This window comes from Scomber japonicus, chromosome 15, assembly GCF_027409825.1.
Source record: "Scomber japonicus isolate fScoJap1 chromosome 15, fScoJap1.pri, whole genome shotgun sequence".
NCBI lineage: Eukaryota > Metazoa > Chordata > Actinopteri > Scombriformes > Scombridae > Scomber > Scomber japonicus.
In genome coordinates this window covers 25,827,535-25,834,426 of record NC_070592.1, presented here as the reverse complement: position 1 = coordinate 25,834,426, position 6,892 = coordinate 25,827,535, and the positions used below count along the sequence as shown (strand labels likewise).

Genomic DNA, 6,892 nt, shown 5'->3' with positions numbered 1-6,892 from the left:
TAGATTTTGATCATTTTTTAATTAAATATAACTTTAAAAGTACATAGAAGTGCATTTGAAAAAAACATAAATTAATCAATTTATATATTTTTCTATGTAGAATTTTCCCATTACAGTTGTAGATTTTGTTTCACCCATTAATAACATAGAACACACAACATGAAGAAAATAAAAAGACAACATAATAACAACAATTTGTCCTGACTAAAGTGTTTTAATTTCCTAATTTTAAACAATACCTTAGTAACCATATTTTATTGGCCATGACCACACTCTTTATCTTACTTTTACTCATTACATTATTACTATTTCAATTTTTTTCATATATCTTAATGTGTGTGTTAGAGCCTGATACCGCTATCAGGAAGTAAAGAAAATCTAATATCGATATATTGGTCGATAATATCATATGTACAGAATATGTATGAATACACATTGTAATGCTCCCTCAAATGTAATGAAGGTATTTTTTTTAGATATTTTACAGTTTAACAATAAACTTTATTTTATAAAATGACATCAGTGCATTAAAACAGTAAACTTTTCTGGGAATTTAATAATCAGAATTAGCTATGAATAAATACAAAAACGTGGGACAAAAAAACATATGCATATATTAAACTTGAATTAAGAAAAAGGTCAATTATACATAAAATGCTGTCTAGATAACAAAAAATATGTATATCGGTAGGCCAATATCAGTCAGGATCTAGTGTGTATAGAAACATTTTATGTGTGTGTGTGTGTGTGTGTGTGTGTGTGTGTGTGTGTGGATTGTGTGGATTATTGTATCATCTTTTTATGTTTTGTCTTGCCTATGTAAAGCACTTTATGACTCATGTGTGCGTAAAGCGTTATATAAATACATGTTTCTTACTAACTTGAATCATGTTTTTTTTTTCATTCAGAGCCTTGATGTGGTCACGTGGGTCTCTGAGGTTTGCCCCTCAACCGAAGAGCCCATGGAAGAGCCTGTAAACAAACTACGCATGCGCAACTGCACTTTAATCTTCACACCGAGTTAACTTGCTCCACCTTTTGACAGCAAAGTATTAACAAAGAAGTTTTAAAACACAACATTTAACCTCTCTCTTGGCGTTTTAGTGGTTAAAAAAATTCAGGCGATATTTCTTTACACGAGTGTTTCCACCCGCTTTCAGAAAGTGAATATTGTGACTTTATTTGGGACAAAAGCTGCTTGGTGAAGCTAGTTCCGCCTTGCTTTTGTCCCTTGTGATAAACCGCAGCGACAAGTGTCAAAAGTAATCACAGCTCAACGAGAAACAAGGGGGAAAAAACACGTCTCCTGTCACTTTTGGATATATTTCCACACAAACCAAGCTCTGCGTAGAAACGGTGAGTATCGTCAGTATTCGTTATATCTCGTCACTCGCGTCTTTCTCAGCTAATTTACACGAGCTAACGAAGCTAAAGCGACAGTAGCCACCTGTTGCTGGCAGCCGAGGATTAACTTGTTAGCGTTATGTCAGTGCTGCTCCTATCTTTGGCTCTTAGGTGGAAGTGTTAAACAGTAAAGGATACATGCACACACAAAAAACGGGGGGGAAACAGTATAAGTGTCAGTTTTCAGATTGTGTTACATTTTCTGAGTTAACTTTATCCCGGTGTAGCTTTCGTTTACTGCTAACTTACCTCCACCTGTATGATAGTAGCTAACATTAGCTGGAGTTGAATGACTGAGAACACCTTTGCTGTGTATCTGTTTTTCTCAGTACACTTGCATGAATGTTAAATTAGTTCACTCCTAATGTATTCACAACTCTTGTATAGCATTTACGCACAGTGTTTTGTTTGTCACTTGTTTGTCCACATTTCTCCTATAGCCGCTGTAGCATTAAGTTACATTATAATGGCTAAAGGAGGCTTCAGGTGTCAGTCATTGAAGTAGCAGAGCAGCACTCTGCATTCCTTTCAAAGGCCCGTCTGTACTTGTTCCAACAAGTGCTTTTTTTGAGAGTGCAGTAATACGCCCTGTAAGCGCCACACACACACACACACACACACACTCTTCAGAGGACGAAGACAAAAGGAGCTACAGCTTATTGTGTATTTTTTGCTGTTCTAGATAGACAGCATTGGAATCAGGTCAGTCATGTTTATTGTGCTTTTGTGCTACAGATACAAGCGGATTGTCGCATCTCGCAGGGGCAGCGAACGCATCACCTACTGAGCAGGAGAGGTTTTGGTGGATAGAATCTTAATACACAGAGGTGGGTAGATTTCTTTTTTTTTTGAAAGAGTCTGTAATCTTGTTTATAATAACATATCTTTTAACTGGAATTTGTCTGTAGGACAATAGGAGCATGTCAAACACTTCATTTGGTTGGAAGTTGGGGCAATTAAAGCTATTTTTTGGTCCCTATCCAGGGGTTGTTTATTAACCCTACCATGGGAATCTTTCAGCAAGTGTGCAATTTTGTTTTGGACCATTGCACATGATGAAAAAGTATTTGTGCAAATGTTTCCCATCATTTAAAGCAAGTATCTGTGCAAATGTTTCCCATCATTTACAGCACGTAACAGCAGCTACATTTTGGAGAAATAAACAGAAATGCGTTCAGATGACGTTGTTTTAGCATGTGTGTGTGTGCGTGTGTGTGTTACTGTGTGTTACTGTGTGTTTAGCTGTTGACAGTGGCTCATTGAGAACCGAGCTGTTTGCGCCTCAAAACAAACTCCCAGCTTGGCTCGTCTTGGTTCATTTTACTGAGCCTGCAGAATGAAACTTGGCACAATGGCTGATTGTCTCCCTCTCGGCCGTGCATGGAGCTCTGTCCCTTTTTATCCCATGAACTAGGGAGTTCTTAATGAGATAATTTGGAGCTGGCACTGAACACAAAAAACGATTGCGTAAAAGCTGATGAACTACTGGTACAGTGCAAACAGTGTACAGCTCATTTTAAACACTGTCTTTTTTACTACTGCAATATCAGTATGTCAGTTTATGTGTGCAATTTCACTTTAAAATCTGTGCAGTTGTTCTTATTGCTTGTGTACTGTCTATTTTTGCTACTGTAAAACTACATTTCTCCTTCATGGGGCTAATGAAGGGTTATCTTATCTTATTAAGAATGTCAGCTTAATATGGAAAGCTTCTGACAGTGTTTTATGCTGCCTGATATATGCCAATATTTTTTTAAAGATAAATATAGGCCACATTTTATGTATATTTCCTAATTCAGGTTTAATATATACAAATAAATTCCCAGTCAAGTTTACTGTTTCTGTCATTTTATAACAATTAAGTTTACACCTAAACTGTAAAATATCACAGCCTCCATTACATATCTTTGTCTCAAGTGTAAATATTCTGTAAAATAATGCACATATAATAATACAGTGAAAATATGCATGCATGGTTATATCCCCAAAAGCACCAAGGCTTTTGTACGTAAAGTAATTTACATTTTTCATTACAGAGTTCATATTTACCATAATATTTATGCCTTATTTATATTTGTTAATCTTAATCGTGTCTTATTTTGAAATATGTTTTGAATCTATGCTGTATGTAGATCATTAACAGGATGTAATGATCCAGTTTAGAGAGGCAGTATTACAAAGGGACTGTCCTTAGTTGTGTGTATTCATCTGAATCATCACTATGAGTCCTGTGTGAACTCTGAGGCTTTCCTGACGCATTTTTTTCCCCTCCGTGTGTTTTCATCCTGATCAAAAGCAGCAAAGCCGAGCAGTAAGCTGATATAATTAGCACGATAGCAGCAGTTTGCAAAGCTCCCAGTCTGTGGCTTGCCAGAAAGCGCTCTGGTTTATGGAGGTGAATTACACCCCTGGATAGTAATGTTTTGATTTTTTTTTTTTTTTTTAAAGGCATGCTTTGACGTAACATGCTCTCTCATTTTTGAGTGGTTAGATTAAAAAAACCCAACAAAAAACAGCAGATTGTTGTTTAATTCAAGATGAGGCATGCATGTAGAAAGTAAATAACACATCATGTGCTCTCTTACACTCCTGAATGTGTGCACTGATATAAAACAGTGACTCACTCTTTTAGAATTGATTCATTTACAACCTGTTTAAGAGGAAGACTAATAGTGTGGAATGTGTAAAGGCTCACCTCCATGTAAATAAGTGTTAAAAAAAGGTGTAAACTTGCACTCATGTGAAATGACAGAAATACCGCTGTCGTATCCTGTTACCAAACCTGAAAATCTGGCTGCCATTTTGCCCACTGTGCTTTTCTTATGTTGTACTCTCTCAACACTGAAAAAAAGAAAAAAAAACCTCATGTAAGAGATGACCTCAAAGCACACATAAAACCAACAGACCCGAGACCTTTGGATGCTCTGTAAAATAATGACAGGACTGGGCGTGACCCTGTGTGTGTCTGTGTGTGTGTGTGTGTGTGTTTGCACATGTGTTCACGTGGTGTCCTGAAGGGCCTTCAAACATTATTACCGAGTCCACCGGCTCACGCTGCACATTAACTCACCGCTGCGTTTGCTTTTTTCGTCGCCCGCCCCCCTCCTCCTTTCAGAGCCAGAGCTGGATGTGAGGACCTGAAGCTTTAGGAGGATATTTGAGAGCCCAATCGTTCTAGTGAATTATTAGTGAGTTCAAGTGCGGATCAGCTTCTCTCTCTGTTTATAGGCAGGTTGGAAATAATGAATAATACATGGATAAAGCCTTTTTTAAATGGTAAGAAAACCAGCTAAATCATGTAAACGAGTTATTGTGTTTGTAAATGCAGCAGCTGTTGTGTGTAGCTGGGTGCTCCTCATGTGTGACACTACAGTGACGGACATAAGTCTTTTTTAAAGGGATCTGCACTGTTCAGACACGTTGTCCCTGCCTGCAGCTGTTGAGCATTTGCTGTGTGTGTGTGTGTGTGTGTGTGTGTGTGTGTGTCTGTCTGTGTGTGTTTGTACGTGTGTGTACATTACAGTGCGAGACACGTCAAACCAGTCGGACTGAACCAAAGCTGACCAGGCAGAGGGTTGTGCAGCATTTTTTAGAAAGCTACAGCTGATTTTAAAAAGCTGAAGTGGGTTCTTTTAGTTCAGCATGCAAATTAAGGGTCTAACTCGAGGTGTCTCATTGGGCGCCGTTGTTGTCAACGGCAATGGCCGATTAAAAGAATCTGTGTTAGAAGTCTGAGGAAGTGGCACCAACTTAACATCCTTATCTAATAAACTGAGTTTACTCAGCATGTTCTTTCTTTTTCACAAGGCCCAGCAAGAAGAAAGAAGTAGACTGTCTGTCCTCCTGCCTTTATATAAATATATATATGTGTGTGTGTGTGTGTGTCTTTTTACAGGAGTGCTGTGATCACTGTGCTGCTGCTGCAAGAAGAAAGCAAAGAAGAAATCAGAGCCAGACTACGAGTATTTTGGAGGATTTTATTGCAGATCAATGATCTTCACCAGAAGTAAGTTGGCTTTATTAGACAGTTTATAGTAAAGTAAAGTGTTGGCTTACTTTCCTGTACTTTTCTTCCATCATGACTATATTTAAAGACTGGCTTCACAGGGATACTGTAACAACTTGGCCCAGTGCGCCTGATAAGAAGGTCAAATACCTGCCTGCCAGGCTCTGCACTCTCTCTTTTATTCTCCCGTTGAGTCACACACACACAGTTTTACCAGTTTTGTTGTCTAAAGATTTTTGACATTTCAAAGTGCAGCTTGATACTGTCGGTCAGACCCTCCCATGTTAGAGCGTCACAGCATAGCCGCACCTGCTGGTATCAGCCAATTAGAAGCAGGGGCAGCTTTTTGAATGTTACAGAAGGGTTTATGGTTTGATTGTCAGCTGTGAGCCTGATCTGGATACAGTGATTAGCCACGTCCCTCCAAGGACTTCACAACTGCGACTGTTAATAATTAGTGTTGATCTCAGCGTCATCACTTCCAGGCTGTTTATCATATTTACTCCGGTTTCCTGTGATTCCTGTCATCCCAAATAAGAGTTTTGATGTGTGATTGACACGTCAACAATCAGCTGATCATTGTAAGTACTATTAGAAATGTACATAATACATGCAGAAGATTGACATTAGGAAGCAAGAACAGTAACTAAAGAAAGAGGAATGTGCCAATTAAAATCATAATCAGGGGAAATGAACTCCACAGATTAAATCTGAGGTCACAAGTCTCAGTGTTATCTTAAAATCAGATTTAAGTTTCAGGTTTCACATTAACAAGGTGATGAAACCTCTACACACAGCTGACTGTTCATAAATCAGAAACAGAGAGAGAGAGAGAGACTGATTCATGCCTTTATCTCAGGCAGTCTAGATTGACTCACTTGTTAACTATTTGACCTCAAAAGCGCTGCATTCATCTGCTGCTGCTTTATTGGAGGTTCACAGCAATATCTGACAGAACATCAGGGTGCAGCCTTGGTCAATTACGCCTCAAAACTATGGAACAAACTACCCTTTTAGATGAGAAGAAAGCAGCTCGCTAATTTTTTTTATTTTTTTTTAAAGAAATCTAAAAATGTACTTCTTCTTTTTAGACTTTGGCTACCTCTGAGTCATCACACACACTACTGAACTTATTTTAAAATGTTGATTTTATATATTCTATTTTTAGCTACTTTTACTGTCTACTATTTTTACTCTTAAAATTATTGCTATTTTTATTTTGCATCTTATAAAATAGTTTGATGCTCCTTTTATGCCCTTTTAATGACTTCTTGTATAGAAGATGCTGTACCAATAAAAATAAAAATAAAATATATATATATATATAAAATAAGGGCTTGTCAGGTGGCACTCCTATAAAACGTAAGTGTAAAGAGAGAAATACATACAAATGCTACAAAACTGAGGTGTTACAAGTGTAAGAAGAAAGGTGACAGTTCACAGAGCAGTTATGATAAAGAAGAGTGTGGTTAATTTCCTAAA

General features: G+C 37.7%; 1 protein-coding gene across 3 annotated transcripts in view; it reads left to right on the top strand.

The window, feature by feature from the left end:
* Window positions 1-1,031: 1,031 nt before the first annotated feature.
* Window positions 1,032-6,892, top strand: part of phactr4a (phosphatase and actin regulator 4a) — a 33,856-nt gene continuing 27,995 nt past the window's right edge. Inside the window, exons 1-3 of one of the 3 annotated variants that reach the window (XM_053334232.1) lie at window positions 1,032-1,356; window positions 2,140-2,231; window positions 5,300-5,410. The gene's annotated coding sequence lies outside the window, so the exon portion shown is untranslated. Of the gene's footprint in view, window positions 1,357-2,139; window positions 2,232-4,526; window positions 4,681-5,299; window positions 5,411-6,892 lie in introns of those variants that run through there. The other 2 variants (XM_053334234.1, XM_053334233.1) reach the window with 2 other exon arrangements.